This window comes from Lissotriton vulgaris, chromosome 3_1 (assembly GCF_964263255.1).
Source record: "Lissotriton vulgaris chromosome 3_1, aLisVul1.2, whole genome shotgun sequence".
NCBI lineage: Eukaryota > Metazoa > Chordata > Amphibia > Caudata > Salamandridae > Lissotriton > Lissotriton vulgaris.
In genome coordinates this window covers 2,107,643,062-2,107,669,344 of record NC_141689.1, presented here as the reverse complement: position 1 = coordinate 2,107,669,344, position 26,283 = coordinate 2,107,643,062, and the positions used below count along the sequence as shown (strand labels likewise).

Genomic DNA, 26,283 nt, shown 5'->3' with positions numbered 1-26,283 from the left:
CTAAATGTTTTGGATGTATTCTTACATTCCTTTAACATCTTAAAAAATGTTAAAGTAGAGTGTCACATTCCATATTTACTTAGGTCTGTTTTCATGTTATCATGGCACTAGGAGTTGAATCTGAGATGTTTCTTAGATTATCTTAAGATCGTAGACCTGCAAGTGTAGCACAGACTTGATAGTTCATTCATGCTCATGCTGGGATGCTTACCATAGGTGAAGGCTATGGTGACTTTTTATCTTTGAGAATTAGGTGGGGAGCAGAAAGGGTAAGACCTTGACATTCATATATTTATTTTATCTGGCACATTCTCCCTTTTATAAAGCTCTCATTTTTACCCAGTGTCTTAAAGTGGTGTAAGTATGTTTTCTTGGGTACCAATGTAGTGTAAATTGAGACAGTGATTGATGAATGGTCTATACTAGGCTGTATGTAGGAGATCGGGTTTAGTCCAATTACAATTTTATATTAACTTTCTACATTTCAGGTTGGATGACCATGTTATTGTTTGAGCGACATGAATTTGTATTATAGTTACTTAGAACATGTTCTAGCAGTATTTGAATAAAGTCAGTTTATATGAAATCATTCTCATAGGTTATGATTTTGCAGGAGTCCGCGTTGCTTTTTCAGTGTCATTTCCCATAATCGTTTTTCCTTTCTTGTACAGCATAAACTGCTGAACAATACTGCATAATACTTGGTGAAGCTAGAGCGTTACAGAGACTTTGGTTTGTTTGTTATTTGGAGTATAACTGTCCAGAAGTTTCAGACATGGCTCCCCAAAAACTTGTTGATCAGGGTTTAAAGCCAACCACCTATGGAAATGTGTACCATTAGTTGATATATATATATATATATATATATATATATATATATTTCAGCCAACCAGTCCTGAACCACAGCACATAGAATACCGCTTTCCCAGGTACAGACCACAATGGGCGAAAAGTTGTAGATATAAAGTGCTTTATTCCTCCATAGTATCCAACATGACGCGTTTCGACTGCGTCACTTCAGCCTTGTTCACATGTATATATGTGTGTGTGTTTATATCTATATAACTTTGTGGCAGCTTTTCCCTCAATTTCCTGCAGTGAGCAGACCATGTCGCATGAGAAGGCAAAATATGGGTCTCCGTCATCACGGCATTCCCACTATTCAGAGTTACGCCACGTCCCGGGACGTCTAGGTTGCGGAGTCATTCCAATTATCCCCACCTGCAGAACTGATTGTGACGCTGGTCCTGTTTGAGCATCACCCTGAGGGGACAGCAAAATTGTAACTGCTATACAAGCTGAAGATGGCTATGGACAAGATTTGCGGTACCTCACAAGGTCCCTTCGAGACCCATAGGGTCTGAAGAGAAAATGCTGTTTGATTCGACCACTGAAAAATTTACAGACGCTCTGTAAGTAATCTTTTTTTGGAGCTGGGAGCATAAGAATTAATCCCCTGTTCTAAGCTGCTGTTAAACAGATGGCCCCCACAACAACAATGACTGCAGCCCTGTGCAGAAACGATCAAGTCAAACCCCAAAACATGAGCCAAGATCCTCCAATCACACTGTTTACTTTGATTTGGGTGGGAAAGAAAGTACCAGACTAGTGCTAAGGCATCCTCGTGGAGATTCAAAAGAAGGGAGCATTAACCAACTGTAACTGTTGATGTAAAACCATCCTTCTGTCAATCCTGAGTGTATTTTTGATGCTGTGGAGAAGCAGTTAAGAACAGGCTAGGTTCCGCAAGGGTGTTGATCAGATCCGTACTCTACGCAACAACATAAACCAGTGCATGGAGTGGCAGAGTCAACTATACATCAGCGTCATTGATTTTGATAAAAGCCTTTGACCGTATCCACCTTTACGTGCTTGGCGCATACTGAAAGCCTATGGCATACAGCAGCAGATAGTTCTGCTTATCAAGAGCTTCAATGATCTTTTTACCCGCAAGGTGTGAGATATTCAGTATAGCTTCGAAGTCAAGACTGGTGTGTGACAGGGATGCGTAATGTCAGTGTTGCTCTTCAACCTAGTCATCAACTTGGTGATGTGATTCACAATAGAAGACCAAGCCACATACACCGGATGAACCTTTTTCTCTACACTGGAGGACCTTGACAATGAGGAGGATCTACCCTTGCTCTCTAACCACCAGCATATGCTGGACAAGACATCTCAACTCAATATCTATGCACAGCAAGTGGCTTGAAGATCAGCACAAAGAAATCAGTAGTCAAGTCACTCTTCATCCCAAACGCTTCACCAATTAACGTGGGTGGAGAGGACCTAGCCATGACTGAAGAGATCACCTACCTCAACATTCTTATCCACATGATGGAGGGGCAGGGAGTGACCTGAAGAGCAGACGGAACATGCCCACGAATGCCTTCATGATGCTGAACAATGTGTGGAGCAGCAAAACACACAAGATGATAGCTGATAGCCAGAAACCTGTCATAGGATGCTTGATTCCAGGCCAGGGAAGACATGGCTTGCCAGTTCAGGCTGGACTGTTCCCATGAGGCACAGGGTCAAGACTGATTTGCATATGGCCATGTCTGAACTGGGGTGGCTTGATGAGCAAAATAACGATGGATTAAACCCAGATCTGTGACTGGGGGTGAATGTTTTGCCATTGTGCAACATTCCTACAATCATCTTGTGTGTTTTGCTGAACAATATGTGGAGGTCATCTCAGTACAGTACCAACACCAATCTGAGACTTTACCAGAGCTGCTTTCTGTCCACACTCTTGTATGGATCAGCATGTTGACAGGTGACGAAAAGCGGCATCACCAGACTGTCAGCCTTCCACACTGTAACCTGAAAAAAACTTGCATATTTTCTGGCCATTAACCATCTCCAACCAGGAACTGCTCACAAGATGCAAGAACAGAGGATGGACACCATAATTGAGAAAAATATAGCAATGGACAGTACACGCCATCGGAAGAGAACACAATTCTATCATCAAAATAGCTCTCATTGGACCCCTGAAACGGGGGTAGGCCAGAAAACACCTGGATGCAAACTGCTGTGAAAACAAAAATGAAGACCCTGAACCACAGTTGGGGCACGGTACAGACACTTGCCCAAGACAAACAGATGTTGTGGTCCTTCTTTGCTCACCTACATGCCACACTGCATAAATGTCAGTAAGTAAGTGGGATTTAGAGGGAGAACCTCAATGTTATGTGAGGTCAAAATAAGCATGAATTTAGGCTTTTAGTTGACTTCCACGCCCTGGACCTTTTTTTCCTCATGAAAACCTGGGCTGATGAAACCTCTGGGCCTGATTTGGTGATAGCTATCCTACCAGGATTTTCAATAGCCAGGAAGGACCGTTTGGACAGAAAGGGAGGAGGTCTGGCAATAATCTCTAGAGATAATTTGAAAGCATCTTTTAAAGTCATTCCCACAGACACGTAAGCCGAGGTGCTCTCTTTTAAGATAGTAGCCAGTCACATGTTCTCGTTCAATGGGTTGCTAGTGTATAGGCTGCCAGGCTCTAGAACTAACTTCATGCAAATTTTGGACCAGCTCCTGGAACACAAACTCAATATTTCACTATTCTAGGTGACTTTAATTTCCATCTAGATAACCTTTTTGATAAAGATTCTTAGGGCCTGTTAGACCTAGTGACAGGTGTAGGCCTAGAGCAGATTATAGTAGGACCCACTCGTACAGCTGGACATCTTTTGGATGCCGTTTTTTCGGATTATCCCCTGTTGAAATGTAATAACAATTTATAACTTCACTGGTCTGACCATTCTGCAGTGATGTTAACCCTCACTCTGCCTTCTTCAACGGGCTCTAAGCATGGTCCAGCTAGAAGCCATAAAAGCTACCTGTTGCAGCGTATAGATAAAACTGAATTTTCTACTCCACTGAGTCAGAACAAACACTGCCTCTCCAGAGATCTAGAGGCAGCCTCTTTACAATATCATAACTGGGTTTCAGCAGCGGCACAAACCTACCACTATCCCCCAGAGAGCTGGGGAAACTAGCAGGACCGCACCTACTGAACCTTGGTTCTCTGAAAAACTAAGGCCATCAAGGAGACTCTGCCGTAGTGAAGAAAGACGCTGGTGTAAACCTTGTAAATGTACTTATATAGCGCAACCTGTCACCCAAAGGGCATCCTGGCGCTTGCTTAGGGAACCCGTCCTGGTATTCCCCTGTGAGAGGCCCCGGCAGGGTGTCCACAGGGTGAAAGCCAGGCATCCCGCCGCGAGGGGCCGTAGTGGAGATTAAGCAAGCTATTGCCCAGAGTTGCAGAGTGAGACCCCGTGAGTCGAGTAGGCACCGGAGCGAGAATTATCGAGGCCGTGGAATTTTGAGCCCGAGACCCGCTGAGGCGGGGAATCGAACCCTGGTCCACGGTCGATCCCAGCTTCCGGGTCTGCCGCCTCTAACCACTGAGCCACACTTCTCCTTACGATCCCAGAGAGAAATAAATAAAGAAGTCAAGACTGGCACAATATAAAGAATTGATCAAGAAAACTAAAATCGGCTATTCCTCAGAAAGAATAGAAGGAGCAGAGAATACCTCCAGAGAGCTTTTTGCAATGGTTTTAAAACGTAGCCATTTGCAGGAGACTAGTCAAAGCACAAAAGACCAAGCTTTTTGCGATAATCTGGCCTCCTATTTTTGTGATAGTTTCTTCCATTTATAAGCCCTTCACTTCACGGCCTGCAAATGCCCTGAGTGTTCAGGCTTCACCAACAGATACTGTAAATCCACTCTTAGACTTGTCCATCCCACATTCTGAACGCAATTCATCTTGCTTATTAAATTGTACATCAATCCCTTATGAACGAACCTCAAAACGCCTTTTAGCAACTAAGTCTGGATCCCCTTTGGATCCATGTCCTCCCAGAGTAAGTCATATGCTAGTGGGGACAGTTGCACGTCCACTCATGGAGGTTCTTAATTCCGCTATTGAAACCGCAACTCTCCCCATGTTGTGGAAAAAAACATCAAGTTTACCTCTGTTACAGAAATCAAACGAGGATAAAAGGGAGGCAAGAAATTATCGCTGTATCTCCCTTTTACCTCTACCAGCAAAGATTCTAGAGAAACATATGAATCAGGAATTGGTCACCTTCATTAAGAACAATCCGCTTCTGGATTCCACCCAGTATGGTTTTAGAGGCCAGCAGAGCACTGAACTGGCCTTGATCACCGCTACTGAGGAAATTAGATTGGCAGTTGACAAAGGAGATTCGGCAGCTTTGATACTGCTTGATCTGTCAGCTGCCTTTGATACGGTAGACCATAGCATTTTAATATATCTGCTTTAAGATGCAGGATAGCAGGCCCAGCTCTGGCACTACTTAAGTCATTTTTGCTTGATCGGGAACAATTTGTTGAAGTAGGAGGTTTTAAATCTAAATGTCTTAGGCTTCCATGTGGGGTGACCCGGGGTTCATCCCTGAGCCCCACCCTTTTCAATTTTTATGTCGCTCCTTTGGCACGTATGCTCAAAACTCATGGTTTTGAACTGGTATCGTACGCAGACGACACTCAGATTATCATATAGATCTCGAGCAAAAACCATGATACAGCTCTTAATTTTAAGGAGTGCATGATATGTGTCAAAGAAGGGATGGCCGCAAAGTTGGGGACTGTTCCCACCCCAGTTCCCAAGGCCAAAAATCTTGGACTCATTATGGATACCACCCTATCCTTTTCCCAGCATGTAAAAATGCTTACTGCATCTATCGACTACACTCTGAAAACCCTGAGGAAAGTGCTTCCATTTATACCGACAAATCTGCAGAAAACAGTGGTGTCCGCTTTAGTATTATCGAAACTCGATTATTTCAATGGGCTACTGGTTGGAGCAAACAAATCAGTAGTGGCAAAGCTGCAGGTACTCCAGAACTCCGCAGCTAGATTGCTTTTTGGACTAGCTAAATATTTGTCAGCCAAGCATGCTCTTAACACTCTGCATTGGCTACCTATTGAGAAGCACATCAGGTTCAAAGCCTTATGTATTGCCTTTAAGGCATTACAGAGCTCAGGCCCTCTCTCTACCTGATGAAGCGCTTTTAATGGCATACCCAAGCACATACACTTCGGTCGGCCTTCTCTGAAGTTGTTGACAGAGCCAACCTCCCTTCTCCAGAGATGGGGTGGTAAAAGCTTCATTAGTATTACAACTAGGTGGTGGAATAAGTTACCTTTTTATTTAAAGAATTCTTCTGATCTACTGTCCTTTAGGAAAGGACTCAAGACAAGGCTTTTTATTCTATAATTCTGTTCCGGGACTGGAAATCTAACTTTTCAGTGGCGTTTCTGTGTGCCAATTCTGCACGCGCCTCGACGCCCTCAGTAGTAGTGCGCTATATAAAAATATAAAAATGTTAGATATTCTAATCCTGTTGGAAGGATATGGGCTTGGAAGAGTCTGAGGACAGTCCCCCCTAAGCTAAACTGTAAGAATGCATTGTCACTTGAAGAACATGACGTCAACGTACAGATGTCTCCTCAGACTTGAAAGTAGAGCACATGTGTGTCCTTTCTAAGATCTTATTCTTGATGGGTAAGGATTTCATGCCAGGCAACCATCATCTGCTACGTGTCCAGTCCAGATTTTCTTCAACTACAGTAAAGGCTGTCCCCTTCCTCTAAAGAGATTTGTAGTAATCTCCTTCCAGTAGGAAGTTATGCGCTCAATCAATCAGGGAGTTTAAAGCGTGCTAATTAATTTGTGAGGGTCTTAAGGGGCAGGTGAAGGCGAGGGGGGTCAGTCAGCCGAAAAGCCATGTCTGGAGGCTCTTCCTGAAGGTGTGCAGAGTAAGGGGGCATCTGACATTGACCAGGAGCTCGTTCCAGGCTTTTGCTGCGATGTAGGAGAAGACTTTTCCACCTGCTCTGGTTCTGTGGATGCGCAGGGTTTCTGCTAGGGCGAGGTCGGCTTAGCGGAGGTTTCTTTAGGGTACGTGGCAGGAGGCTCTTTGGGTCCGGTGTTGTGGAGGGATTTGTAGGCGTAGGTGAGTAGCTTGAAGGTTACTCTCTTCTCAACGGGGAGCCAGTGGAGGTCTCGCAGGTGTTGGGTGATGTGCTCATGTCGAGGGATGCCGAGGACAAGTCTGGCCACAGTGTTCTGGATGGTCTGAAGTTTGCGCAGCAGGGATTTGTTGATTCCAGCATAGAGGGCGTTTCCGCAGTTCAGTCTACTTGTTATGAGTGTGTGCGTGATGGGCTTTCTGGCTTCGGAGGGGATCCACTTAAAGGTCTTGTGGAGGATGAGGAGTGTGTTGAAGCCGGTGGAGGCAATGGTGTAGATCTGTCAGGTCATGGTGAGAGAGGAGCCGAGTATGATGCCGAGGTTTCAGGCGTGGTCCGTGGGGGTTGGGGGGGGTTGCTGAGGGCAGTGGGCCACCAGAAGTTGTCCCAAGCTGAGGGGGTGAGTCCAAGGACGAGGACTTCTGTCTTCTCGGAGTTGAGTTTGACAGCTGCTGCTCATCCAAGCTGCGACTTCTTTCATTCCTTCTTGGAAGCGGAGTCTAGTGGTTTCGGGGTCCTTCGTGAGGGAGAGGATGAGCTGGGTGTTGTTGGGGTAGGATACTATGCTGAGTCCATGCTGTCTGACGATGGTGGCGAGGGGACCATGTAGAGAGTGAAGAGCGTGGGACTGAGCGATGATCCTTGGGGTACTCCGCAGTTGATCTCTGGTCACTGTTCGAGCAGGTAGGTTGTTCTTTACATTTCCAGGGTATCACACTAGATAAGGACACTCTTCTTTCCCATGGAGCTCTACAGACTTGTTATACATGCACCCCCTGCTCCCCCCCCCCCCCCAGTTCAAGGGAGCTATTAGTACTGCAGCTGTTAGCTCATTGCCAAAGGCTAATTGAGCACTGTGCCTTTATGATCAGCTTTTCTACTACATCAGGGGATGGAAAATAAAAGAGAAAGAGCTATGTGGTTTTGAGGCACGAAGTCAGAAATATGACATTGGAGCATTCAGCACAATACATAACCCCTGTGGCACCACCCACCAGGATATGCATCAGGGTCTGCATGACAACTGGTACCATCCAGGTTTTACCTGTATCTCGGACACCTGGGAGTCCAAGTATATACTGTTCAGTCGAAATCCCACATCGCTCCCTCGGTGCTCTCTTGGGACCACAGGGTCCTATTTATGCCAGAGTGTAGAGACTTGAGACGGTCTCCAGGTCGGGCAGGTCCCAGTGTCCCAGCACCTCTGAGACTGGTCCTGGTTCTAAATCTGCAGCATAGGTTAAAATTGTGTGGTTTGCAGGAGACTGAATTCTGTGGCATGTATCGCGTGCCTCAGTAAAAGGCACCTAATCACTGTGTTCCTGCCTTGCATTGGAACAAAATGATAGTGAGTCCGCTGTTTTCTTGATCAGGTGTGCAACAGAGGGAAGCAACTGATGCCAATTTTATTACCAGGGATGTGATATCTGATACTGGTACCTATCCCAGTAACACAATGACTGAAGGTTTTTGGAAGGATTATGCAGCTGAGGTGGGCAGCCTGTTCCAGTGCCCACAATGTCTCGCTTAGTCTAATTGTCATGCTTCCTCCCATCATCACTGCTAAAGCCAGGGCAAGTCTTCTGAGACTTCCTCCATTCCTACCTTAGTGTCATTGCTTCTATAATAAATGAACTACTGATAATTTGCAAATCATGGATGTTGCAACTAGACATCATGGTTGTTAGTTATGTTTGCTTCTGCGTCTTGATTAGGTTACAAAGGGACAGTAAACTTTTCTTTTAGTAATTTATCAATGCCTGGGAGCAAGTAGATCTGGGTTGTGGTGGGTTGTGCTAGCAGGTTTTCAGAAGTACTACACCGAGGAGAACAAATGCCAATGAGGTAGCTAGGACTCTCCTAGGCATCTTTTTCCAGGGTTGGATTTCCCACGACTGATTTCTAATTGTGTAACCAATTGTATCTTGTATGAGAGATATGGGCGCTAGATCATGTGACGCATAACTTCTCCACTGCATATCATCCACAAACTGATGGATTGGTGAAGAGGTTTAAGAGCACGATGGAAGCTGTACCAGAAAACATCAGGAGGAATTAGATCTTCTCTTGCTATGTCTTGTATTTGCTCAGTGGGATATTCCACAGAAGGGAGAAGGATTTAATCCCTTTTGAACTTTTGTTTGGGCACCCAGTACATGGCCCACTTGCCTTGATCGAAGAAGGATGGGAAGGAACTTCGTAGTCACCTCAGAAGGCTCTGATGGACCATGTGATTGGTTTCAGGAGGTTGATGGGTTAGGCATAAAAAAACCTTCAGGCTAGCCAGGAAGTGATGAAAGACTAGTGTGACAAGAAAGCAATGCTGACTGAATGCAGGAAGCGATACAAAAAGGGTTGATGGACGGAGCGTTTGAGCAAATCAAACACTCACCCCCAGTCAACTGATCTGGGTTTAATCCATCACCATTCTTTAGCCCACTCAGCCACCCCAGTTCAGACATGGCAATATGCAAATCAGTCTGACCCTGTGCCTCATGGGAACTGTCCAGACAGAACTGCCAAGCCATGTCTTCCCTGGACCGGAAACAAGCATCCTGGGACCGGTTTCGGATTCATAATCCTCATCAGCCAGGCTATCTTGAATCCAGTGGCCAAGTGAGCAAGGGACTCACGTCTGAGCATACCCTGCCAACTTAGGGCGAACAAAGCGATACAAAAGGGGATGATGGACGGAGCGTTTGAGCAAATCAAACACTCACCCCCAGTCAACTGATCTGGGTTTAATCCATCACCATTCTTAAGCCCACTCAGCCACCCCAGTTCAGACATGGCCATGTGAGGACCACATTGCGCATGGGCATGGGCTCCATCCCCAGATTGTTGTTTTTCCGCCATCGGGCTCGGATGTGTTTCCTGCGCTCCAGTTTAGAACCGAATTTCTTTCGCCGCGCAATCCTCGCCCAGTTTGACGGTATTGTTTCGATCACGCTCCACATCGATGCGATTCTTTACCACTTCGAAGTCTTCGATTCCGGTCGTCGGCGAAGGCTTTCGGGCCCACCTAGACCTTACTTTCTGGCTCATGAAAAGGACGCCATTCAAAAAATGTCCTCGATGTGGGTCGAAGTTTCCCCACACCGACTTACATGAAGTGTGCATCCTCTGCCTCTCACCGGAGCACGAGGCCAAAGACTGTCCCGCTTGTGCCTCCTTCCGCTCCAAGAAGACTATCCGGGATCGACTAGCTCGAAGAACAATGGCTCGCTTGTCGGCTTCGATCCTCCACGACATCTTCGAAGAGGGCATCGACGTGCCAGAGCATCAGCACGCCGAAGACAGTACCAGCTCCTCAGACACCGAAGACTCCGACGTCGAGGAAGTCACTCCATCTCAACGAGTTGTAAGTAAAATCGTCGACCCCAACCCTTCTTCGACACCCTCTAAAAAGGCTTCGGGCACACCCACATCTTCGGGCCCGGGTGCACACCGAGAGACTGCTTCCCACGCCCGCCTTCGGGCCCGACAAAGAAGCCCATTAATTCTTCAGGCGGCTCGGGCTCGAGCCAGCCATTCCCGGTGCCGATCCCATACCGAAACCGAAGAAAAAGCCATCTTCCTCAACCACGCCGACCGTTGCTCCGAAACCTAAGCACACGGCGCCGAAGACTGGCAGCGGCTCATCGATGCCGAAACCGCATTCGGAGCCGACTAAAAACCCGCCTAAACCTCAAAAACACGCTTGGGAACCGAAAAAACACCCGGAACCGAAGAAACAGGTATCCGGTAAAGGACATTTCAAAAGGGCACACTTCTAAAGCAAAACCAGCTACTGACTCTGTGCCCAAAAAACCTATGGAACCGAAAAGCTCAACGCCGAAGGACTGCCCTATTCAGAGGAACTTTTCACACCTGATCCTAACCAAAAAACTCTTGTAAAGGATCCTAAGGCTGGTCAATTGACTCTCAGTTCCAAGAAGAGACTACTTGATGCGGAAGCACCTCCTCATCCTCCAAAGAAAAGAGACATTGCAACCTCTCCATTAAGGGTCCCTTCTCCACCACCTCCCCATACTGTTTCTCCTCCTGCACCTCCTCCACCTCACCATTCACCTACACCGTCCCTTAATCCAGACGATGATGTAGACACAGGCGGGGGTGCACATGACCCAGCAGGGACCAATAGTCCCCCCTCAGTCACCTAATCCATGGGATGATTACAACACCCATGATGTGCCTTATGTCCCACAAGACTATATATACCCTTCTAGGCCTTCCCCACCAGAGGACACTATAGGTTTTAACCTACTAGTCCAGGGGTCTCCAAACCGGTCCTGGAGGGCCGGATCCATGCCAGATTTGTAAAATTACTACATGTACCTCAATGGGGATATCCAAAAAATCTGGAATGGATCCGGCCCTCCAGGACCGGTTTGGAGACTCCTGCACTAGTCCAAAGAGCTGCCCAATAGCATGGGGTGGACTTACACACCAATGCGGTGGAGGAAGATTTCCTACTAGACACTTTTGATAACACACAAAGGTCTACTGTCATTTTGCCAATGCTTACGGGTGTCATCAAACACGCTACAGAGGTTATTAAAGACCCTGCCAGGGCCAGGGTCCTCAATCCTCGCATTGAGAAAAAATATAAAGCTGCCCCTACTGATCCAGTCTTTATTAAAGGTCCAGCACTAATAGACTCTTTCGTAGTGTCTAATGCACGTAAACGTGCTAATTCTCAGACATCAGGTGAGGCCTCATCACCAGACAAAGAATCCAAGCTACTTGACGCCTGTGTTAAAAGAACAGCGTCACAAGCAGCTAATATCTGGCGCATTGCCAACACCAAAGCGTTGCTGGCCAGATATGACAGGGCATATTATGATGAACTAGAGTCCATAATGCAGCATCTACCAGACAAATACAAAAATAGGGCCAATGAACCTATACAGGAAGGTAAAAAATATTACTAATACTTCCATTCGTTGTGCCCTAGATGCTGCAGATACCGCCTCAAGGGCAATCAATACCAGCACCCTTCTACGTAGACATGCTTGGCTACGTATCCCAGGTTTTAAACCTGAGGTACAAAACTCCATCCTTAATCAGCCTTTTGATGAGACATTTATTTGGCCCAAATGTTTTCGTGTCTTTAGAGAAGATGAAAAAAGACAGATACAGCAAAATCTATGGGAGCCTTGCAGCTGCAAGCTCCCAGGCGTTCTTTTCGTCGCTCATCATACAGAGGCAACACTAGAGGCTGCTCCTCGGAAAGTCCCTCCACTTCTTACAAAACCCCAAGCCAATCCACATTCAGTAAGGGCTACCAGAGAGGGGGTTACAGGGGTAACAACAACAAAGGCAGAGGCAAAACCAACAACCCCGCTCTGCCGCTACGCCTACCCAATGACTTTCCTCCCCTTCCCCCTCCCCCCCCCCAACATTCCACTCCTGTGGGGGGAAGACTGAAACAATTCCTTCCTGCCTGGACCAACATCACATCAGACAGGTGGGTGCGACAAATTATTCAGTCAGGTTACTGTCTAGAACTAACATCTACCCCCCCCCCCCCCCCAAACATACCACCCAAACAGTTTCCAATGTCACAAGAACATCTATTACTGTTAAAGCAAGAACTAGTATCTCTGTTACAAAAAAGTTCAATAGAACCAGTTCCTCTGCACCAACAAAACCAGGGGGTTTACTCTCTATATTTTCTAATTCCAAAAAAGGACGGCTCCCTAAGGCCTATTCTAGACCTCAGACCGCTAAACATATACATACAGTCAGACCATTTTCACATGGTCACACTCCAACAAGTCCTTCCGCTTCTGTCACAAAACAACCTCCTTGCTACTTTAGATCTCAAGGACGCATACTTCCACATTCCCATTCACAAGGCTCGCAGGAAGTATCTCCGATTTGTAATAGACGGGCAACACTATCAATTCAAAGTACTCCCATTCGGAGTCACAACAGCACCAAGAGTATTCACCAAGTGCTTAGCAGTAGTGGCAGCGCATTTATGAAGACAGCACATCCATTTCTTCCCGTACCTGGACGACTGGCTCATAAAAGCCAGCTCATACAACCAATGTGCGGAACACACTCATGCCACGATACAACTGCTTCATAACTTGGGTTCACAATAAACCATGCCAAGTCCCATCTACAATCATCCAACAGTACCTCGGTGCCACAATAAACACCTCAAAAGCGCTAGCTTATCCCACTCCAGCAAGGATAGCCAGCATGCAAACTCTTCTCACAAAGTTTCAGCTACAACACTCCCTTCCAGCACAGGGTTCATGCTACTCATAGGGATGATGGCCTCTTGCATTTTCATAGTGCCCCATGCAAGACTTCAAATGCGTCCGCTTCAAAAATGCTTATCACGTCAATGGAACCAGGCTCAAGGTCAATTGACAGACCTAGTGTTGGTAGACGGTTGGACTCCTCGCTCTCTGCAGTGGTGGAATACCAAAAACCTTTTCAAGGGACGACCGTTCCTAGAGCCAGTTCCTCAGATAATCTTGACTGTGGATGCATAGCTCTCCGGCAGGGAAGCCCACCCACTGCAACACACCATGCAAGGCAGGTGGACACCGCAACAAAAGTTACTCCACATCAATCATCTGGAGTTACTAGCAATATTCCTAGCACTAAAAGCTTTCCAAAAGCAAGTATCAAACAAAGCTGTGTTAGTCCGCACAGACAACATAACAGCCATGTATTGCATAGAGAAACAGGGAGGCACACACTCCCTGCAGCTCTCTCAACTAGCACAGGACATATGGCGGTGGGCTATACCTCAAAACATATTCCTTCTAGCCCAGCATGTTCCAGGAGTACAAAATACCATAGCGGATCTGTTAAGTCGTCAAACACAACAGACCCACGAGTGGGAACTTTATATGCAACTTCTTCAGCCATTCTTTCAGATGTGGGGACAACCTCCGATAGATCTATTTGCCACCCTCAAACGCCAAATGCCCAAGCTTCGCCACCAGATATCCACACCCACTGTCCAAAGTCAATGCAATATGGATGATCTGGTCAAACAGATTTGCGTACGCTTTTCCACCTCTACCATTCATGCTACTAGTAGTACACAAACTACAGCAGCATTCTCTCACCCTCATCCTAGTTGCTCCAACGTAGGCAAGACAGCCGTGGTACACCACACTGCTACAACTGTCTGTAGTACCGCACCAAAAATTGCACCTCTCTCCACACCTCATAACACAGAACCGTGGAGAAATCAGACACCCGGACCCAGCTCAGCTCAACCTTGCGATCTGGCTCCTGAAATCCTAGAATTTGGATATCTGAACCTTCCTCCAGACTGCATGAATGTCATAAAAGAAGCTAGACGCCCAACCACTAGGGCATGTTATGCAGCCAAGTGGAAACTATTTGTAATATATTGTCACAACAACAATATTAATCCTCTAGATGTGTCTATTCAACACATCATAGGATACTTACTGCATCTCCAAAGATGTAACTTAGCCTATACGTCTATTAGGCTACATCTTGCTGCAATAGCAGCATATCTGCAAAACAGACAACATCTATCTCTATTCAAAGTGCCTGCCATTAAAGCCTTTATGGAAGGCCTTAAAAGAATAATTCCTCCCACAGTACCACCTTCACCTGTGTGGAATTTAAACGTTGTTCTCACACGATTAATGGGACCTCCCTTCGAACCCTTACACAAATGTGAACTACAATTTTTAACGTGGAAGGTTGCGTTCCTAGTAGCTATTACTTCTCTGCGGAGAGTTAGTGAACTACAAGCACTAACCATTCAAGAACCCTTCTTGCAAATGCATCACAATAAGGCAGTTCTGCGTACTAATCCAAAATTCTTGCCCAAAGTTATTTCTCCCTTCCATCTCAATCAATCTGTGGAACTGCCCGTTTTATTCTGGCAACCACAGACAGTAGCAGGAAGAGCTCTTCACACACTAGATGTCAAAAGAGCATTGCTATACTACATAGAGATGACACGGCCCTTTCGTAAGACAGAACATCTTTTTGTGTCTTTCTCACCACCACACAAAGGTAATCCCATTTCAAAATCTGGGATAGCTAGATGGATTGTCAAATGCATACAGATTTGTTACCACAAAGCTAAACGTATGTTATCTGTTCCTCCTAAAGCCCACTCTACAAGAAAAATAGGGGCTTCAATGGCATTTTTAGGGAACATTCCCCTAGATGACATCTGCAGAGCAGCTACATGGGCTACACCGCACACATTCACAAAACACTATTGTGTAGATGTGCAAACCAAGCAACAAGCTAAAGTGGGCCAGGCTGTTCTCAAAACATTATTCCAAACTACTGCAACAGATAGGGGTGGTCGCCGCTAAGAGTGGGTACTGCTATACAATCTATGCACAGTGTGCAATCTGCAGCTCATATGCCTCGAACGGAAAATGCTACTTACCAGTATGCATCTGTTCTTGGCATGTAGAGCTGCAGAGTTGCACACGCCCACCCGGCTACCCTTGTCTGTTCCAGTATTATCTTAATTAGATACAAATTACATAGACATACTTCCTTCTTCTTGCAAAGCTCCATCATTTCCCTAATGGTGAAAAACAATCTGGGGATTGAGCCGATGCCCATGCGCAATGTGGTCCAAAGGAGGAGTCACCTATCTTGTGACTTCCTTAGAACTTTTCAGGAGAACAACAAACTGCAAACATCTGAGCCCAGCACTAGGTGGCAATCTATGCACAGTGTGCAACTCTGCAGCTCTATGTGCCAAGTACAGATGCATACTGGTAAGTAGCATTTTCCTTATTTAGCAAGGTAATACTGTGTTGGACATTTCGTTGAGAGTTGATTGTTGGGTTCTGAGCACGAGACAACCCCACACTACCACCTTGAAGTTTGTGGCTGCTCACCTGGTACCACCACTGAGAGTCAAGAACTTGGCCCAGTTTGCAGAGCCTGTAATAGGATTGGCCCCGAGACAACGTTCTAACGCTTCCACCCCCACAGCTAAGGCACAATATCTTCTATTTGTCCCATACACCACCCACCCTCTGCCAAATGGGGTCTGGCACATGGCATAATGTCATTTGATAACACGCTCCTCCTGCATAAAAGTAGATGCTGTAGGTTATGACTTAAAATATCGACATGCAACCTCTACCAAGAAGCATTTTGGCATGCTGAGTTCCAAATGTGATTGGGTAAAGCACAGGCCTTTTTTTATACTAAATGAGAGCATGGGCTCGCCACAGAGTATAGAATGGGAATACATAAAAGTACTGACAAGGCAGTGTGCATTAGACAGAACAACATCTGCACACAGATCACTTGAGAGTATTATCACCATAATGGAACAGACTGTATCATGTTTAGGAATCAAGATTTTGTCTCCCCGCACTGCCTAGTAACCTACCCTGAGAAACACTATAGGTAGGGACACTGATGAAGGTGCTAAAATAAACTAGTATTAGAGACAACTACTCAAGTAATGGCTGATAAGATGGCCAAGTTGCTAGCATAGCTTCTTAAAAAGGTAAAATCCATCCGCATATATATTATGTCTTTTGAAGTAGAGATGACTAAGACTATATGATATGATGAACAGGTTTCAGGACATTCTAGCTAGGCTGACATTTCACTCGTACAAAACCAGAGGAATTCAGCCATTCTAGTTAGCTAAGCTAACTATAACTTGCACCCCCGCAATGCACTGCTGATGACATCACAGATGACATCATCCACATAATCTCTGATGCACCTACTCACACCCCAATATAACCTATCATACACCCACTCCAAATTCCAGACCACCATTCTTGAAACCATTGATAAACCAACACCAGTAAATACATACCCACTCACTGATTCATAGGTCTAAATACACATCCACTCACTCACTCATACAGCCAGTCACTCACCAATACAGCGGCTGAGATATCCACCCATACAGCCACTCATATATCCACAGTCACCCATAAGCTACTCACAAACATACTCACACACCCAAAAACTCAATCACACAGCCACTTACTCACTCATACAGAAACACACACAGGCTCACTACTCCTACAGATACTAACAAATACTTACTCTTCATACAGTCACTGATACAAGCAAACACTCGCCCATACAGCCACTCTCACAATCATACACTCACTTATATACTCCAACACTCACATATACTGCCTTTCACATATGCAGTTACTCACCCATATACCACTGAGACATCCATTTACTCACTAACACAGCCATACGCACACTCACTCGCCCATACAGTTCCTCATAGATTCACTCAGAACCCATACAACCAGGCATTCACCCACTCATACATCCATGCAGGGAGTCACACACCCACCCACCCACACACACTCAGGCACCCATACAGGTATATAACCCATATAGACACTCCAGTATCTACTCACCAACGCATGCAGCCACTTACACACAAACTGATACACACATTCACTGACAAACTGATGCACACATTCACACAGATTAGTCCCTCCCCCATATATTCACTAATAGCAGAATAGGCCCTCGGCTCACCTCTCCATAAAGAAACGCAGCCACTTGGAAACTAAACTTCAATTCTCTTACCAGGACCCGACTATACCACTCTAAGCTCCGACTCTTTTGTCCTTTCGCCACTAGTACACCCTTCACTAAAGGACCTTGAAGCTCTGATCAGTTAGCCTAGCTCAGAGCATCCATAACGCGAATCTTGAATTGAGGAACCACCTACTCGTTACTGAACACACTCTCGCTAAATTCAAGCATAGTCAAAATTCAGAACTCTGCCCGCATATTAAGCCTTACCTTCAACCACTGTCGCTGGCTTATAGGCAATACCGCCCCGCAATCAACTTAACTATCTATCAGAGGATGAAACCCTAGCTCTTCTTATATCCTACGAGGAGACACCTGTGGCCTGTAATCCCCTTGCTAAGGAAGGGGAAAATAAGATCAATACGGTCTCAATCAACACAAACAGATCCTCTAGTTGCAGAAACAGAGGGGTGATCAGCAGTAATCTAAAACAAATACCCTTATCCACCCCTGCCCACGACTCAACCCCGGGGAACTCAGCATCTCCAATATCTGGTCTCCTTAACTGCAGATCAGCATTGAAGCATGCCTCAAACAATTGCCGAACTAATCTTGAGGCAAGAAATTGACGTGACAATCTTAACTGAATCTTGGTTAACTAAGCTTCGTCACCCTGCATGGATCTACTGGCACCTCCCAACTATAACATTATAAGACTTGACAGACAAATCTAAAAAGGGGGAGGTATTGCCTGCTTACATCGCTCCGACCTCTCAGTTACCCAGTTCTGCTCCGACCCTCTTGACTCCTGCCAAAACCTCGCACTCTCCATAAGTAATAACTCAAACCAATTATGCAAACTGCACACCTTCTACCACCCCCAGATAAAAATGACCCATTCATTGACCACCCCTAGGAAATCATTATAGCAAATGCCTCCCCACACTCCAGTAATAAATTCCTAGGAGACTTTAACCTTCGTTGGGATGACCTCAAGGACGTCCAGGTCAACACCCTCAAAGACTTCCTGGATGTCCAATCACTTACTCAGGTACATTGAGAAGGGGTCCCAGTACATGTTTACTTGCAAGCAAAAAATAAAGAGAAGCTAAAGATTTGCCAAACATAAGCCAAGCCAAGTCAGGTAATAATGCGGGTACACTGTTATTTAATCACAATGGACCTTGAATCAACAATACATTGCTTATTTGAAAGAACACACATTGGTGCCCGAAGGAGTGAGGGAGAGGTCAGGGGTGCTGGTTGATGTGATTGCATGCAAGGATAGAGGGTTTTTCAGGATCAAAGTGACGGTCAATCGTCTATTAGTCAAAATACAAATACAGATAAGTTTCTTCCATGCGGAGCCAGAAGAGAAACACGTAAATGTTCAACAGTATTCAGATTGCCATGCTTAGATGGCCTTCGTGAGCGTATTATAACTGAGACATATGCTGGCGAGATCATAAGTTGTCGACGTTTCAACCCCAACGTAGAGAAGGATCAATGGAGGCCTTACAGGGGGTCTTACTCAGGACTGGGGAGGGGCAGCGGGTGGGGTGAGGGGGCCAAGAGCTGTGATGCTGATAATCACGGTGTGATATGCATGGTGTCTCAGGCGCAGTGAGCTCCGCAGTTTCAAAGAGAACAGAGGCAGCAAATGGATTACTGAGGATAGAAGAAATCAAATCTCCCTTTGTGGTAAAATACTTCACAAAAAAGCCGCTGATGTCGGTCAACCAACCCCTACTACATTGGGAGTGCTTCCAACAGACGTAACCGTGCTCATTGTGCGGTTACAGCTGTCTGGATTCAGACCACGGAGCACTCCCAATGTAATACGGGTCGAATAAACTGGCTAAAACCTCCACAGAAACAACCAAATCCCTAATAAGTTGTGAGGAGTTCTCCTCCCTCTCGGCTAAAATCAACTCCCCGGGTAACGAGTTGTATTCTACTGCTATCGTCTTCTCACAGCCTGCGGTGACACTTCAAACGGTACCTGAAAACCAAGCCCACTGGATCACCTTCAACTTATATGACTAGCATAGCATATCAAAAATTCTATCATCCATTAAACCAAACAACCACTTCAATGACCCACTTCCATCCAACTGCTTATCCGCAGCCAACCATTTCATCATACCCATCTGGACTGCAATAATCAATGCTTCCCTAATGCAAGGGTCTATACCAGACTCGTTAAAAACTGGTCAAGTCATCCCTATTCTAAAAAAAACCTTGCTAAGCCCTGCGGAACCAGACCAATATAAAATATTCCTCTACTTGCGAAACTACTTGAGAAATGCGTACAACAACTTAGCCTACACATTGCCACTTTCAACCTGCTAGATGAATGCCAATCTGGTTTCAGACCACAGTACTGAAACTACTATTCGCCACATAGTAGATGATGCCCTCCAAGCCCTCGACCAAGACAAAACATATCTCTTAATTCTTTTGGCTCTATCATCGGTGTTCAACACAGACAACCATGAAAAGCTACTAGAAAGTCTGGAATGCAGGATGGGACTAGGGGAAACCGTTCTCAAGTAGTTAAAATCCTTCTTACAGAACCGCTCTCAGAGATTCTTAGTTAATCGCAATCTATCCTCCCCTTCCCCGATTATGATTACTGCCCCCAAGTTTCAACTCTCTCCCCAACTCTCTTTAACCTCTATCTCGAACATTAGCTGAAACTCTTCGTATCGCCAACATCTCTTCCAACATGTAAGCAGACGACACTCAGAGCTACATCAAAATTTCATCTCTAGAGGAGGTCAAAATAATGAATGATGCTCTGAAATACATTGTTCAATGGCTTGCTAGCAACCTCTCAAACTAAATGTTGAAAAAAACGAATTCTTATTAATTTCCCCTCCGAAAAGTTCCCCTGACATGTTTGAATGGACCAACTCGATCACTGCGCTGAACTGCACCCCTACCATAGTGGACTCAGCCAAATCACTAGGAATCACACTGGACAAAAACCCGAACATGCAAGCCCACATAAACACAATGGCCAAAAATGCCAGTTGCTACCTGAGAAATCTCACACCTTTCCTAGATACTTTGGAACTAAAAATGGCAGTTCAGGCTTTAGTTATCTCTATAATACGGATGCATAACCCTATCTGGCCTACCCAAGGTCTCAACAGCTCCCCTAAAAGCCTGTCTTAACGCAGCCGCAAGACTCCTAACTGGCTCAAAAAATGTGATCACATTTCACAGCACCTAACGGCGCTGAATTGGCTGCCGTATGAAGCCAGAATCTAATTGAAACTGGCCTGTATCACTCATAAAGATGTACACTCCAAATCTCCTGCGTATCTTGCTGAGAAAATCGTGATTTCCGGAGGAGGTAGGCACTCGCGGTGTGCCAGGGATTTTGTGTTGAAACCACCCCGGCATACAACAGCGCTTTCTCTGGGGCTGCCCCCAGAATCTGGAACTCGCTGCCACCTTACATCAGAAGAATACCTGCTCTATCAAGATTCAAAAAGGAAGTAAAGACTTTCCTAATGGGCAAATTCCTACCCGAAACTCGCTCAGCGCTTCTGCAGTTTCAGCAGTCCAGCAATTTGTTTGATCGTGTACTTGATCTCTTCTGGGATTGTTGACTCTGCTCTCATACATGCAAACCATATGACTCCTTTTTCAGTGACGTTGCCTACCATTCTGCATTCTTTTCCTCCTCACTGTCACTTTAAGGGCAAAGACTGGTACCTGCAGTTTCCCTCTGCTCTTGCCAACGTCCTCCAGCTATTCTCCCCAACTGTTCTCCTGTTCGCCTTCCCTATTCCCTGTGTATAGCCTGTGTTTTCCTGCATTATTGTTTCATGTTTGCATGATCCAATTTGTATCGAACTTGTTTTTTTTTGCTAATTCTTGTAAATAACTTGCTACTGCTGTAAAGCGCTCGGATACCCTAACATGTCATGTTCGCGCTATACAAAACACATAAATAAATGAACTAAGGCCCGTTTAATAACTCCCTTCACTCAGTCACTCACCCACTAAATCATCCATACAGCCACTCATACCACTCATACACTCACTCATTCTTCAGTACACCTTGGCGTGCTTATATATATAACATTCTTAAACTTTTTAGAAACACTGTCACTGGCTGATGTCATCTGTGATGTAATTTGAGATTTCATGAGTGATGTCACTGACCATGTCATGAATGATGTAATATGTGACGTCATCAGCAGTGCATTGCTGGGGGGGAGGGGAAATGTATAGTTAGCTCAGCCTAACCATAACGTTCCTGAAACCTGTTTTTTTCAGTGAATATCTTAGGTTTTTTAAATGCTAATTTCTAACTATAACATCCCTGAAACCTGTTTTTTCAATGAATTTCAAAGGTTTTTTTAAATGCTAATTTCTAACTATGCCTACATAGGAAATGTACAGAAAGAAGCAAGAGTAGTGCAGAAAGATGCAAGAGAGGTGCAGAAAGAATTGAGAAAAATGCAGATAGACAACAGTGGTGCAGAAAGAGGCCTTCTGCGACTGTACCTTACCAGACTCATACAAAGTAGCCTAATCACTAACACTTCTCCCAAGCTGTATTAAATTTCACTTTTTCGCCTGAAGGTTCACTATTCATTGACTGCTCAGAATGTTAGGCCTACCAAACAGTCCTAACAATATCACTGTTGTAAGTCTGTCAAAGTTTATGAAGGTATGCATGCATGTCTCTGCTTTTACCTAGTGACCTGTTACATAAAAATATACATACAAATACTCTAATACCAGTTTTTCATTCAGCAAGCTCTGTAAATTTGTGTATAAAAAGGTGTATGTATTTCTTTCTGCTCATAATACAGGCACATGGGTATTCAATAGTATATGTGAGGGGCTCTATGATACCTATGTACATAAGACATGTGTGCCTGTACCGAATGACAGAGCAGAACTGAGACCATTTAACCACCTATAGGAGAAGCCACCTGCTTTTTGATCTACCATCTTCAGATGCATTACACCTGAGAAAACATATACAAGTAGACATATACCTCAGTCACGAGAGTACGCAGACCTTTAAACTTGACAGCTTGTACTTCCCAATACAAATGCTGAAAGAAGCAACCGAGTTGTAGAAAGAAGCAAGAGGAGTGATGAAAGAGACAAGCAAGTTGCAGAAAGAGGCAAGAGAGGTGCAGAAAGAGGCAAGAGAGGTGCAGAAAGAGGCAAGAGAGGTGCAGAAAGAAGCAACAGGTACAGAAGGAGGCATGAGAACTGCAGAAAGGCAAGAGGTGTAGAAAGAGGAAAGTGGGGTACAAAAAAAAGGCAAAAGGGGTGCATAAAAAAAGCACGAGAGGTGCAGATAGAACCACAGAGGTGCAGAAAGAATCAACAGGTGCCGAATGAGGCTAGAGGGGTGCAGAAAGAACCAACAGAGGTGCAGAAAGAACCAACAGAGGTACAGAAAGAGGCAAGAGGGGTGCTGAAAGAGGCAAGAGGTGCGGAAACAGGCAAGGAGGGTGCAGAAAGAGCCAAGAGGTGCAGAAACAGGCAAGAGGGGTGCAGAAAGAAGCAAACGGTGCAGAAAGTAGAGGTGCAGAATGTAGCAAGAGGGGTGTAGATAGAGGCTAGAGAAGTGCCGAAAGAAGCAACAGAGGTGCAGAAAGATGCAACCGAGGTACAGAAATAGGCAGGAGAGGTGCAGAAAGAGGCGAGCGGTACAGGAAGAGGGGTGCACAAAGAGGCAAAAGTTGTGCAGCAAGAGGCACGAGAGGTGCAGAAAGAGGCACAAGAGGTGCAGAAACAGGCAAGATAAGTGCTGAAAGAAGCAACAGAGGCGTAGAAAGAAGCAAGAGAAGTGCAGAAAGAGCCAAGAGAGTTGCACAAATAGGCAAAAGGGGTGCAGAACGAAGCTAGAGGGGTGCAGAAAGAAGCAAGGGAAGTGCACAAAAATCAAGTGCGTGCAGAAAGGCAAGAGGAGCAGAAAGAGGCAAGAGGTAAGAGAAGTGCAGAAAGAAGCAACAGAGGTGGAGAAAGAAGCAACAGGGCTGCAGAAAGAAGAAAGTGGGGTGCAGAAAGAGGTAAGTGGGGTGCAGAAGGAGGTAAGCAAAGTAGTGAAAGAGACAAGAGAAGTGCAAAAGAAGCAATAGAATTGCAGAAGGAGGCAATAGAACTGCAGAAAGAGGCAAGAGACTTGCAGAGAAAAGCAAGAGAAGTGCAGAAAGAACCAACTGAGGTACAGAAAGAGGCAAGAAGTGCAGAAAGAAGCAACAGAGGTGCAGAAAGAGGGAACAGGGGCAGAAAGTTGCAAGAGGGGTTCAGAACAAGGCAACAGAAGTACAGAAATAAGCAAGAGGTGCAGAAAGAGGCAAGAGAAGTGCAGAAAGAGTGAAGAAGTGTGCAGAAAAAGGAAAGAGGTGTGCAGAAAGAAGCAAGGGAAGTACAGAAAGAAGCAAGAGAGGTGAGGGAAGAGGGTGCAGAAAGTGGTAAGAGGTATAGAAAGAAGCAACAGGGGTGCACAAAGAGGCAAGAAGGGTGCAAAAAGAGGCAAGAGGGGTGCAGAAAGAAGCGAGGTGCAAAAAGCGGAAGAAATGGGCAGAAATGGGCAAGAGAAGTGCAGAAAAGGGAAGAAAGGTGCACAAAGAAGCAAGAGAAAGGTAGAAAGAGGCAAGAGAGGCACAGAAAGAAGCAAGAGTGGTCTGCGCACCATTAGTACCAATTTAACACCCACATTTAGCAATAAGTAAAAGGTGACAATTCCAGGTTTGCTAAGGGCCTTCCACCACGCTGCAACACTTGTCGCTGCATCTTTGGTAACGTTTGTGCTAGAAACATGGATTTTTTGTTCAAATCTTCAGATTATGCAGCAGATGATGGATTATGTGGCAAATGAGGAAAATGTCTAATTTTGCGAAAATCAGTGCAGCAGAACAGTAGCATAATTCCAGTGGCCCTGCTCATACCTGGAACTATGTCCAGAAGTACTCCTCATTGGTTCCTTTTTTTTCAGTCCCTTTCAGTTTATAGTTTAGCTTCTATGGAAACTAGGAAGGTACAGAGCAGGAATATCGTCGCAAAAATATCGACTAGCATAAATATCGCTGCAAAAATATCTACAGGAAGAAATATCGATGACAAAAATATCGTCTGACCAAAATATCGACAGACAGGTAAGTAATATCGTTAACATTAATATAGTTGTAATAAATATCGTTTACAAAAACATAGTTTACAATAATATCGTTTTTTAAATAATTATAAGTAATGTAGTGTTTTTAATGATTATTTTTAGTCAAAGTAGTATTTTTAGTAGTATATTATTATTTAATAATGTATTTTCAGTTGAATTTAGTATTAATAGTTCCGTAGCGGGTTGTGGGTTTATAGGGGAGTAGGGTGGGAAGTAATTTAAATATAATGAAATAATACATTAATTAATGTTTTAAATGAATATAAATAGTGTAATAAATAATAGTTAATTAATTTCAATTAGTTAATTGAATAATAATTATGTAATTAATTGTTAATTTTTTAATTATTTTTAGGTGTGTGTACAGGATTTTTTTAGTGAAAATGTTTTTGGGTAAAGGGGTATTTTTAGTGTTCAGGGTCAGTTTTCAGTTTTTGGGTAAAGGGGTATTTTTAGGGTTCAGGGTCAGTTTTCAGTTTTTGGGTAAAGGGGTATTTTTAGGGTTCAGGGTCAGTTTTCAGTTTTTGGGTAAAGGGGTATTTTTAGGGTTCAGGGTCAGTTTTCAGTTTTTGGGTAAAGGGGTATTTTTAGGGTTCAGGGTCAGTTTTTAGTTTTTGGGTAAAGGGGTATTTTTAGGGTTCAGGGTCAGTTTTTAGTTTTTGGGTAAAGGGGTATTTTTTGGGTTCAGGGTCAGTTTTCAGTTTTTGGGTAAAGGGGTATTTTTAGGGTTCAGGGTCAGTTTTGGGTTTTTGGGTAAAGGGGTATTTTAATTATATATATGTATTATTGTTGTTATATAAAGTAATGTGTAAAATTAATTTATATGTCCACATTTATTAAGTTTATAATTAAAAAGTGTAGTAAATTTTTTTGAAATAGTTAAAAAATAAAAGTAATGTAATGTATTTTGTTAATAGTACTTATATTTATTTATTATTTAATGTAATTTTAATTATTTTAAAAAGTCGATATTTTTTACATCTATATTAATTACAACGATATTTTGGAGTCGATATTTATGTACTTACCTGTTTAAGTATAGGGTGTCGATATTTTTGTAAACGATATTTTTGCAACGATATTTATGTCAGCTATATTTTTGTTATCGATATTTTAACACCCTACCAACTAGGAAGACTAAACCTGAGGTTACCACTCCACAAGACAGACTACCATACTACATAATTACTCTCCCTAACACATAATCCCGCTCTACATAATTCCTATGTTCGAGGCATGTGGGCTGCTGACATTCATATCTGTGCATAGATCGCCGCCTAGTGTTGGGTCCGGATGATTGCACATTGTTGTCCTGGAAGAGTCTTCGAAGTATCACAAGATAGGTGGCTCCTCCCCTGGACTACAGTGCGCATGGGCATCGACTCCATCCCCAGATTGTTTTTTTCCGCCATTGGGTTCGGATGTGTTTCGGTTCCCTCTGTCGGAATCGATAGTTGTTTAACTTTCTTTACTTGAGACCAAAAGGTCTTTAGGACTCGCGTCGGTATTGTCTATCGGTCGGGTTGGTTTATTCATCTGCTCCGATCAACTACTACCCATCCGCGTGCTGTCGGCGCGGACGGGCCTA

General features: G+C 44.5%; 1 protein-coding gene across 1 annotated transcript in view; it reads left to right on the top strand.

Moving 5' to 3' along the window:
* Nucleotides 1-26,283, top strand: part of SLAIN2 (SLAIN family member 2) — a 443,253-nt gene that overhangs the window by 344,170 nt on the left and 72,800 nt on the right. The gene's annotated exons all lie outside the window — the stretch shown is intronic.